General features: G+C 43.4%; 1 long non-coding RNA gene across 3 annotated transcripts in view; it reads right to left on the reverse strand.

Moving 5' to 3' along the window:
- LOC147416398 (uncharacterized) overlaps positions 1–12464 on the reverse strand; it is a 111753-nt gene that overhangs the window by 62673 nt on the left and 36616 nt on the right. For all 3 annotated transcript variants that reach the window (XR_015184137.1, XR_015184140.1, XR_015184145.1), the window contains exon 2: positions 11393–11649. This is a non-coding gene — a long non-coding RNA (uncharacterized LOC147416398). The remainder of the gene's footprint in view (positions 1–11392; positions 11650–12464) is intronic.

Consider the following 12464-nt stretch of genomic DNA (forward strand, 5'->3'; position numbering starts at 1 on the left):
ACCTCACTGTCCCCTCATCTATCCCACACTTCCTAAGCTTACCTATGAGGGTGTGATGGGCAACAGTGTCAAAATCCTTGCTAAAGTCGAGGTAGACAACATCCGCTGCTCTCCCCTCATCCACCCAGTCAGTCATGCCATCACAAAAGGCTATCAGATTAGTCAAGTATGATTTCCCCTTGGTCAATCCATGCTGGCTACTCCCAATAATCTTCTTTTCCTCCACATGCTTAAAGATGACATCCAGAATGAGCTGCTCCATCACCTTTCCAGGGATATAGGTAAGGCTGACTGGCCTGGAGCTTCCCGGGTCCTCCTCAACGCCCTTTTTGAAGACTGGAGTGACACTGGCCTTCTTCTAGTCCTCAGGCACCTTTCCTGTCCTCCACAACCTTTCAAAGAAGATGAAGTGCAGTTTAGCAATAGCATCTGCCAGCCCCTTCAGCACTCATGAGTGCATCCCACTGGGGCCCTGTGGGGTGGGTGTGTCCTGTTTGCCTAAATGATCTCTAACCCAACCCTCCTCGACCAAAGGAAAGTCCTCCTCTCTCCAGACTTCCTCTCTTACCTCCAGGATCTGGGATTCCTGAGGACCAGCCTTAGCAGTGAAGACTGAGGCAAAGAAGGAACTCAGTAACTGTGCCTTCTCTGTATCCTCCATCACCAGGGCACACACCTCATTCAGCAGCTGGCCCACATTTTCCTAGTCTGTCTTTCACTGCTGATATACCTGAAGAAGCCCTTCTTGTTACCCTCAACATCACATTCCAGCTTTAATTCCAAGTGGGCCTTAGCCTTCCTCATGGCATCCCTGCATACTCGTGACAACATTCCTGTAATCCTCCCAAGTGGCCAGTCCCTTTTTCCACATGCGGGAAACTTCCAGTTGAGCTTTTCCAGAAGCTGCTTGCTCATCCATGCAGGTCTCCTGCCTCCTTTGCTCCATTTCTTACTCATAGGGATGCATCGATCTTGAGCTTGGAGGAAGGGGTGCTTGAATATTAACTATCTCTCTCAGGCTCCCTTACCTTCTAGGGCCCTAACCGAGGGGATCCCTCCAAGTAGGTCTTTGAAGAGGCCAAAGTTAGTTCTGAAGTCCAGGGTTGTAATCCTGTTTATTGCCCTGCTTCTTCCACACAGGATCCTGAGCTCCACCATCCCACGGTCACTGCAGCCAAGGCTGCCCCCAGCCTTTACTTCCCCAACCAGCCCGTCTTTGTTTGTTAGCACAAGGTCCAGCAGCACACTTCTTGTTGGCTCCTCCATGGCCTGTGTCAAGAAGTTATCATCAATGCTCTGCAGGAACCTACTGAACTGTGCGTGCCTCGCTGTGTTGCCTTTCCAGCAAGTATCAGGGTAGCTCAAGTCCCCCCACGAGAACCAGGGCCTGTGAATATCAGGCTACTTTCAGCCACCTGTAGGCGGTTTCGACTTCCTCTTCCCAATCCGGTGGCCTGTAGCAAACACCCACAACAGTGTCACCCATATTAGCCTGTCCCTTGATTGTGTCCCGTAAGCTCTCGACTCGTTCTTCACCCCCCCCCAAGGCAGAGTTCAATGCATTCCAGTTGCTCTCTCACATGAAGAGCACCTCCACCAGCTCTCCTCACTGGACTGTCTGTCCTGAAAAAAGTACGTAGCCACCCATGACAGCATTCCAATCATGTGAGCTGTCCCACCATGTCTCTGTGACTGCAATGAGATCATGGCCCTGCGACCACACCCAGATCTCCAGCTCTTCCTGTTTATTCCCCGTGCTGCGTGCGCTGGTGCACAGGCACTTCAGAGAGGTTTCCCTGGAAGAGCGCGCTGGCTGGTCATCAATGGATCTGACAGCTGTGGGCAATCTCACACCTCAGCCACACAACTCAAACTCAGAAAAAGTATTATTATTACTACTTTCTCCAGACCTCCCAGAGGACTTGCAGTGTCAATTCTGAAATGGAATGTATATATTGCTAAAAACACAAGCAATACCTGATTCCATCCTAGGTTGCAGACTTTTCACTTATGTACTTTTAACAGCGACAAGAAGTAGGCAAAACTACCAATCACTGAAGTCACACCAAGCTGTTCCTCAAAATCAACATTACCTTCACATTACCCTTACATTTGATTATAAATTTCACTCATTTTACCCTTTTAGGTCACCCACAAAACTGCACTTTCATTTCACACACAGAGACACTGCAAGCCTTCTCCTTGCTTTTCACCGTGCCACAATGATCTAAATCACTCTTTCTTAAGCACCACAGTGACTGACAACTCTCTGCAAATGCAAACACTCACCAGTTCAGCAGGCCAAAATACCAGGGTGGGACTCAATTCACCCAATTTCAAGTGACTACAATGGATCTAAAAGCATTCTGGGTGTCTAACCCCCCCCTACTAGACAGCCACTGGAGAGCTACTGACCTGAGGAATGCAGGCAGCAACTCACCTGACCACATGCAGATGCTTACAGTAGCGTGAACCAAACTGCTCTTTCAACTTCACTGCCTGGGAGCAGCATCCACCGTTAAGTGCTAGTCTGGTGTCATTTTGGATAATGTAGAATATTCCAACAGTATGAACCAAAACCACATATGGAGAAATTTTCTAGTAGGATCCATGTCACATCGTTTGACTGACTTGAGTATCTCAAAGTGCAGGGAAGTTTGGGAAGCTCAAGCTCTGTTACTCCCAACAAGAGCACAGTAAGAAAGCCAAGACACAAAAACAAGTTCAGCAGGACACAAGGGCTTTCCAGTTCCAGCCTGAAGCAGAAGATGACATTACAGTCTAGACAAGTGGTCTGCACGATGGGTGGGGACTGGCTGACAGGCCACACCTAAAGGGTGGTGGTAAACAGCTCCTTTTCAAACCGGCAGCCTGTCACAAGTGGGGTCCCCTCAGAGATCAATATTCGACCAAACACTGTTTACTATCTTCAGCAGTGATTTGGGTGATGGGATCAAGAGTGCTCTGATGAAGTTTGCCGATGATACCAAACCTAGTGGGGAAGCAGACCCTTCTCTCCCTTCGGAAGGGAGAGCCACCCAGCAGGAAGACCTGGGCAGGCTGAAGAGTGGGCTAACAAGAACCTTATGAAGTTCAACAAGGACAAGCAGAAGGTCTTGTGCCTGGGAAAACACAACCCAGGGGGGCAGCGCAGGCTGGGATCTACCCAGCTGGGGAGCAGCTCTGTGGAAAGGGACCTGGGGGTCCTGGTGGACAACGAGCTCAACGTGAGCCAACAGCGTGCCGCAGCAGCAGAGACAGCCAACAGGATGCTGGGTTGCATCAACAAGGGCATCGCCAGCAGAGACAAAGAAGTCATTGTCCCACTCTGCTCAGCGCTTCTCAGGCCACACCTGGAATGATGTGTTCAGTTTTGGTCCCCGCTGTACAAAAAAGTTGTGGACAGGCTGGAGAGCGTCCAGGGAAGGGCCACAAAGATGATCAAAGGACCGGGACACCTGCCGTATGGGGAAAGGCTGAGAGAAGTGGGTTTGTCCAGCCTTGAGGAAAGAAGGCTCAGGGGAGACCTGATCACCATGTGCCAGTATCTAAAGGGTGGCTACAAAGAAGATGGAGACTGCCTTTTTACAAGGAGTCATGTGAACAAGACATGGGGTAATGGGTACAAGTTACTCCTGGGGACATTCCCATCGAACATGAGGAAAATTTTCCACAATGAGAACAATCAGCCATGGGAATAATCTCCTCAGGGAAGGGTTGGATTCCCCAACACTGGACACTTTTAACATTCAGCTGGACAGGGTGCTGGGCCGTCTTGTCTAGATCGTGCTTTTGCCAAGCAAGGTTGGACCAGATGATCCTTGAGGTCCCTTCCAACCTGGGATTTTACGATTCTATGATAATCGTGGCCCCATGAAGGCAGTGGACAGTCATCAGTGACAAACCACCTCTGAAGATGGCTGGATTGTAGGATTTTAGAGTGACAGATAAATTCTCAGTATTGTCAACGTGATGTAAACACTGCATTTTTAAGATGCTATTAATCACCGCTTCTTCAAACAACTCTGAAAACCTACAACAGAAGCAAGACTTGACCCAGTCCGGAACTGTGTACTGGATCTTCACTGCTGAAGAGTGACTGCATTACTGATGACAAAGCACTTAAGTTCAGTACTTGAAACATTAGTTTTCTATTTTTTCAGTTATGCAACTAAAAAAAAAGCCCTGCTTCAGCAGGAGAGCTGGACCAGATGACATTTGTTAGGTCTCTTCTAACCTCAAGCACTCTGTGATTAAGAAAAAAAGAAGCATCTTTAAAGATGTAAAGAAGACAAAAAGGTGAATGTTTTTAGAGGCTTACAGGTTGCTAAAGACCCCATACTGCATACAGAAGAACAGGGTAAGTGTAACTTAAAAAAAAGAAAAACCAAACATTAAGAAAGCATGCCCTTCAAAAAGTGAAGTCTAGTAGAATGTCAGGAAAAAATACAAACTTTAGCAAACTAGATGCAAAATGGTTGTATTTCAAGCTAAAAAAAAAATAATTCTGAGAACTGATGTGCTAGGAGAAAATTTTATCAAATATGGAGAGGATGAATCTTATCAGAAAGTCTGCTGGGCCAACAGGTGATAAAAAGGTAAAAGACACACTCAAGAAGAGAAAGCCACGGGGAGGGGGAAAACCCCTCAAAACTACTTCTCTGCCAACATGAAAACCCAAATGAATTCACTGTTCAGTACCTAACAGTTTAGGGAACTTCCATCACTGAAGTCTGCCTGCAGGGAAGACAAGGACAGAGGATCCTCCCTGGTCAGCTGAGAACTGCCAGCTGACAAAGCCCACCACTAATAAAGAGCCAGGAGCACGTGGACTCAGCCAGATTTCTAAGGAAACCAAATTACTAAAAATGCCAACTGATGGATTGCAATACGCAGGTCACACACATGAGGGCTCTGAAGGAGCTCTGATCAACTGGATATTGGAAGTCCTCAGAAATGATCAACTTCTCTAAAAGCTCTTAAAAGAAAACTCAGCTGTAGTGCAGTAAGGAGGAAGGTTTTATTTATCAACAGTTAATTAACAGGCTAAGAACATACCTGTTTACACACACACAGACAGAAGTGGACTCCTACACAGATCTGTGATTAGACCTCTCTCATTTACCTCAGACATCCATTATGCTGAAAAGGATACAATGTGAGGCCACAGGTCTATTAAAAGATAAAGCATGAAGTGCACCAAAGCAGCCACCCTCAGTCCTTTCCTCCAAGTTGTTAATATACAGCACGGCTGGGAGAGAAAACGCAAGATGAAATTCAAAATGCAAGGCCCTGCATTTGGGAAAAAGGTAACTAGTTACACACAGAAAACGATGGATTCTAAATCAGTTTCTTCTGATTAGGAAGGACCTTGAAGTCACTGTAGATAGCTTTATGAAGATATAGTTTTCACACAGGTTGGTAACAGGAGCAGCGCAAAAGCAAACAAAATTTCGAGAGTAATTAGGAAGGGAACAGAGACCGCAAGAGGAAGCAGCAGTGCGACACTGCATTCGCCTGCAGCATGTTTGTACCCTCAACTCTGCACGCCGTTTTGGGCCCCGCAGCTTAGAAAGGGGGTAACACACCAGTGTACAGAACAGTGAAGATGAGACCCAGGCAGCAGCTTGCACGCGAGGAGAGATGAAATCAAGCAAGATTCCTCAAGACTGCAGAAGAAAGGATTAAGAAGAGAGATCGGAGAGGGGTACACAGAAGCACGACATGAGCAAGAGACAGGGGTATCACCAAACTCTTTGAAACAAAAAAGCCTTTTTCACGAGGCGTACACAACCTGTATAATTCACAGCTCTAGGAGATCGAGGACAACCAAATGGGTTCACATTGGACAAATGCACAGCAGCAAACATGGAGCTGTGACCCAGCCTATGGCTCAGGGCTCCTTAACCGCAGGTTGCTGGGGGACGCAGGACTGTCGTGGCGAGCACAGCTACGCTCCCTGTTCTTGCACACTCGCCTGAGCTGCAGCTACAGGCCGCCATCAGAAAAAGGATTTTATGCTACAGGTGCTTTTGATCCAACAGAGTTTTCTTAACACTGTATTAAATGTTTGCTATGCTAACATTAGAAAACAAGAACAAGTAACAGTTCTACTGCTAAGGTATTTTCCTATGCTTAATCATCCAAAACCAGTGTATATTAATGATTGTGGAGATTCATTCAATCGCTTAATTTCTCTTATTCAACATTATTTTCTATGTACTGGTAAGGCAAGAGTGATAAACCAGTTCATTTCAACCAAGTTGCTTTTGAGAATAAAACCCCACAAAATGAAGAATGCTGTGCTGTGAACAACATAGGTCTGGCCCTTTCAAACGTGAAGGCAATCATCCAAAAAGGTGAATCGCTTCCCCACCCCTTTTCAGAGGTGAAATTACAAATATGCAGCTGATGAAGAATGACACTGTATCTTACATGTGAAATTATCCATTCCTACAAAAATTTTTACAGTGACTCCACCTTTACAAGTGTACCAAAACAGCAAAGTGAAATTACTACCAATTCAACTGTGTCACATCCAAGAGCAGGCATACCCACTTCGGCTTTTGGCACAACTTGGTGCCGTTTCAGCTCTTCTTTCTACAGGGATCTGTGCCCAGCACTCTTCAACGAATTCGTAAGTGACATGAAAGCCCTCAGCGGTGAGATGACGACATCTGTTGATGATACTAAGTTATTCACAGTAGCAAAGGCAGTAAACGAGTAGGAAAACCTGAAGAAGGACTGCGTGCAGGTTACTGCCCGGACAATAAAATACACCAATGAAATTCAGTAGTGAAATTCATGAAGTATCTCAGTGAAATTCAGCGTGAAGTACAGTAACTGGGGGTGGGAAAAGTGGTCCTAACTTCATGTAGAAGGTCAACAGGCTCCAAACTGACTTTTCAACAGTTCAAGCAGGCTGAGCTCTAGAAGATTACAATTGTCAAGGAGATGGTAGATAGGGATGAATTATTTACATCTCTTCCAGTACAAGAAGTGGATTTTAAATGGAGTTTAGGTTCAAAACTTAGAAAATAATATGGTCCCTCACTCAACAGGCTGCCATGTTAGTTAAGCTGTGGAACGACGGAGTATTACATTTCCTAATACTTCTCATGGCTTGCAAGGGAGATTTAACGAATTCCAAAGACGAGTCCAGTAAACACTGTCAAAACAAAAAGACACCCAGCTCAGTAGATCCCTGTGCTACCGTTGTCCAGAGACTGAAAAGTGCGCGGAAGGAGGATCCTACATTCTCATTCTGCTCCTGTGCTCCTCAGCTACCCACCTTTGGCAATCACTGGAGACAAAATACTGCTCCAGATGGGCATACAAGAATAGCTGCTCTTCTAGTCTTACATTCACTACCTGTCCGTAAGTAGTTTTGTCTAGAACAGGTGTAACATCCCGAAGAAGTGTCAAGTGTTAGCACCTCTCCTTGCCAGTTACTGTACAGTACAAATACAGAAACAGTCACTGCAGATAGCAAGTTAAAGCACATTCCACCTCTCTACCAAATAAGATCCTGTAATCCTAAAGTCTTTCTTTCATTTTTTAATAGCACGAAGAGGAAAAGATACACAACCTAACATGAGGAATTCGTATCACAAAGGGGGAGTTGTAAATAGATTAGTACAAACACCTCTACTGCAAAAAAATTTTTTTTTAGTTATTTCACGGATTCCAGAAGGCTAAACTGGTTCTAGAATGACGATAAAGCGGACTGGCCTTTTTATTCTGTTCTGGACTTTCTGTGTAATTTGTCAGGGTCAGTCCTCTGAACTACACTGAAAAATCCGAAATGCGTAACAGTAAGAGCTGGTGGGGAGAAAGGGATCTCATGACTCAGCATTTGGTCTATCATCCAGTAGACAATTCTATTTGCAAAACTATTAAAATTGCAATGCTGATTTGTTCCCCATAAACCATTCATCCACACAAGTACAGCAAAATAGTTCTCTCATTTTGAACTGGTGTTGTGATTGCTGTCATGTTACTGCTCTTAGAGCAGTGGCTAGTCACTTGGAAGGCTACGCACAATACAGGGAAGGACAACGCATTTTACTGGAGTTTCACATTTTTATAGTGGTTCTGATAGGCAAAACCAGTATTCTGTATTGGTGCATTTGGAAAACGTCCATTAACACTTTTGGGCTGGTGATTTTAACTCTCTCATGATCTCCAAGGAGCCAGAGAGCAATCTGGTTCTAAAAACTTCAGCTGCACAACTTTATACAGTGCCCCAGTGACTGTTAGTCCCAGAGATTATTCTTGTTCTCTGGGAAGGTGAAAATCTTCTCTACAACATCCTAGTAAGACATCTTATGTGTCTGCCCAGCCCGATATACCCTAAAACCTCCAGAGATGAGGGATCAAGTCTCCAAAACACAGGCTAGGCAAAAGGGTCCATTCGTTATTTGAGTTCCACCTTCCACTAACTGGAAGGTGACTTGCTGCTTATCGCTCTTTCCTTACATTTCCTCTAAGTTTTTACTCCAGACCCCTCTTCCTAGAAGGAAAAACTCCCTTTGAAAAATGCCAACCTGAAAAATTACCTGGATTTCCAAACAAGAGGAAAGAGTTACCTGTTCTGGGAAACAGTCCTACTTATTTAATAAAATTAATGGCTATTTTAATGACACTTTTAGACTACCCTGCTGTAATTTACTCTTTTGATACAGTTGTTCTGACAGTATAGAAATAGGGGAAAAATGGAATCACTGTATCAAAAGGATCTTTTCAGAGAATTACCGTATCACTATTTCCCATTTTTTGTCCTGTTCAAAAGGACATCAAGTTACGCCAACATCGAGCACAACGTAAACCTTCTGTCACAGAAAGCGGAGTACAAAGAAAATCTTACTTTTTATAGTAAACACCAAAAACCCACCAATTCTTAATAGCCAAGGCTACAAAAACAACTTCTACGTTGACACGTACTGAATCACTTTAAGAAATTAAAGTTATTCAATGAATCACTACTCCCAAGTTTCTACTCCCCTTCAGTCCTGTAAAACTTCTCAGGGATAAACATTATTAAAACATAAGCTATGTACAGAACATTCAAAATCAATTCTGCCTGGGCACTATATTTTCCTTTCACACAGTCCAGTTGCCTAAATTTAGCATGTATGTTTTTATTTCTATTAGAAACTATGTTAACAAACTCCCTGTGGCTCTCCAGTATCCTTGATACTGAACCACAGGCTGGTATACGAAGCCTGGAAAAATTGCCAGGGTCGGATGTCCGAGTTGGGCAAAGGAGGATGATGAGTAAGCAGGTTGTACCAGTAATCAAGTGCAACTCCACTTAGGATGGGAAGCTCTCAATTTGGAATGAAATACCAAAAAAAAAAAGCATAGATGAGTTTCACATATAAATACATCTAATTACACACTTAAAGCTTCTGAAATGTTACACATCTAGGCTAAATTAGTGGTCTAGGCTGAACCATCAACGCAAAGAGAGAGGTTCCTTTCTAAAGGTACCTTTTTAGAGCCAAGTCATCCCCTTCGAGGGGGTCTGGAATAGGTACCTTCAGGGAGATGTTCATCCTACCTCCTTTCCACCACCTGCTTCAGCAGCACCTGGAAATCTAAGTTTCACAAGAAGAATTTCACCCACAGTTTTTGAGGTAAAAACAGAAAAACTGAGGTACCTGCATGCGTTTAGGATGTTTTCTAGGGGTGTCCAAGAGGAAACTTCGCCTCTGGGTACACTCTTGTGAACCCTGCACTACCTCATGTGATCACTACCTAGCTATTACACCAGCCTTACACAACGCACACACGCGCTCTTTCACAACTATCCACTTCAATCCCTGAGAGTTACTTATGCTTCTTGGAAAGCAAAGGATTCAGATGCACACACCCCGACTACCCTTACTCGACTTGCAGTGTCTCCATTTTGGATCATCTTCACCGTGCTTCGTGCAGACACTTTGCCAACATACTCCTTTCACATACAAAACCAGTATTTGTCTCCAAAAATATTTTCCTCAGCTCCCGACTGAAAGCAACTGAACAGCCTGAAGAACTACTTCAATAAGAAAATCAATCTGGCAGTTAAGCTGTGGTGACAACGAACTGGAAATCAAGTATTAGGGTTGAAAATTGCAGCTGCACTCGGTACCTGCAAGTATTAGCTTCTGAAATTCTCTAGCAGCTATAAAAGGTAACAGTGGTTACTGGATAGGTTCTACTTGCATTCCCTCGAATCACAAAGCTGCCACCACACGAGTCTTATTTCGTCTTGGACCCACCGTATCTAAAAAACAATGATCCTCTTGTGCTGGGGAAGGGATGGAATGTGAAATCCCATCCACATCCCAACAGAATCCCACAAACATTTTGGCAGTAAAAATTTATTATGTAAAGCCCAGATGGCATCCCAAATATTTCTACTTCAAAATTTAGAAATTATTTTTTTGCTTAAAATAAACGACACAAAAGCATCACGCCTAGACTTAACCACACAAAAGCATCAAGCTAGGTAACCAGACTTAACTGAACTGTTATTTGAACTATGGGAAGAACGTGAATGTGGCTTTCTCCATTTAACTCCATTGTCAGAAATGAGTAATATTTTTCTATTCAAATATATTTGAATGACTGGCAGAGAAGGAAGATATACTAAGCAGATACATCCAGTAACACATTATACTTTGAGAAGAACTTTTCCAGTTATCTGGAGCCTAACAGCTTTACCATTAACTTTTGCAGCAACGCTTCAAACTTTCAGAACATCATTTGCTATTTTTGTTATTCTTTGTTACTCTAACACAGTTCTTTCGCTTACCTTTTGGTTTCTCCACTATCCAATTTCAGCTCTGAATCTGGAAATGTGGTCTTCAGAATGGTTTTAGCTGCTGCTTCACCCAAGAAGCTAAACCTGATTATCAGTTCAGTTTCAACATCAACTTCATCACTGCATACCCTTTAAGCTATGGGATAAAGCTCGATCCTTGATTCTGACTGTCATTTTGCAGTAAGCCCACTCCTACATTCCTTTTATATCCATCACTTCACTGAACGCCAAAGAAATCTCAGTGTACTTGGCACGAAGGCTGCACTTCCTATATTTATGCTCCCACTAATGTATGCACCATTTTAGTCCTTACCAGCTTAAAATCATCTGTGAGGAAAGACAGCATGAAGTGCAAAACAGTTCATGCAACTGTTTTAATGATACAAAATACTGTTCACCCACATTGCCTTTCCATCATCCTCTTTCTCCTGGATTTTCTGTTTAAATATACCCAAAAAAACCTACAGAAGGATCCATGATCATTTTCTTAAGTGAAAAGTATACAATCATATCAGGATTGTTGTTCCTACTCAAACTTTCAGTACCTCCAGAAAACAAACCAGTACTTTTTAATTGTACTACCTTAACTTTGCTGGCAGAAACACATTTGATTCTTCAAGACAGATGAAAATGAAGTGCTCTCTCCAGGCAAGAATTCCTTCTATCTGGCACACTAACGCTTCATCCTCTTTAATTATTCCACAGGTGGTTGCCTTGGAAACTGCCAAGTAGCTCTTGGATTTGAGGGATCCAGCATGAGAAAGTAACAAGCCTTTGTAGCCACGGCATTCGGATCCGCATTGGCTGCAGCAGCAGGGTAACAGAACGGTTGTGAAAACCTGAAAGAGATGGTTAAAATTAAGAGAGGTTACTTACATCGCCCAATTCTTCAAAAATAAAACAAAGGACGTTGCTACCCCCTTAGCAGCAGATACAAACCAGGCTTCAGAGAAGCACTGCACACGCAGCTTTCCAGCACAGCACTGAATTTCACCTTCGGGAGGACAGCACTAAAATGTTGATGCCGAAGGAGCTCACGAGCTCAGCTTTCAAGATCAAGCAATACAAGATTTTGCTCAGCTTCAATAGAGACCTTCCTAAGCGTCTGGTCAAACTGCCTGAAATTCAGTGCTATTGTTTTTCTTTGAATAAAAATAGAGTAACTATAAATAGCTCTCATTATGAATGCTGAATCATTGTATTTTGTATCATACAGCAAATTGCTTCGAACTTCATTTAGCCTTTAAAACTAAGGAAGTTTTGTTTGCTTAAAACATCATCAAAAGGCCAGCAAAGCATCTAATTCTGCATCCATATAGCTTATCTAAAAGCAGACAAAACTTTCATTTCCCTCTCTGATTTCTCATTATTTCAAAAGCTGACCATTTGCACTTTAAAACCAAAAAAAATTCCAACCGACCACCACAAAACCAAACCAAAGTAAAACCTAATTACATTTTCTGTCATTGGTCAAAGTTATGAGCTTCAGTTTTTCAAAACCCTTTTTTCTATGTTTTCTCATGTTCACTTTGTTAACAAAAAATATGTTAACAGTAAGCCTTAGAAAAATAATTCTCACTAAAACTTAATCAGTCACGCAAATGGTCACTGCTGCACCCGGAGGCTGTCTCACAGAAGGCAGGGCGGATCTATT

This window comes from Leptosomus discolor, chromosome 1, assembly GCF_034619465.1.
Source record: "Leptosomus discolor isolate bLepDis1 chromosome 1, bLepDis1.hap2, whole genome shotgun sequence".
Lineage (NCBI taxonomy): Eukaryota > Metazoa > Chordata > Aves > Leptosomiformes > Leptosomidae > Leptosomus > Leptosomus discolor.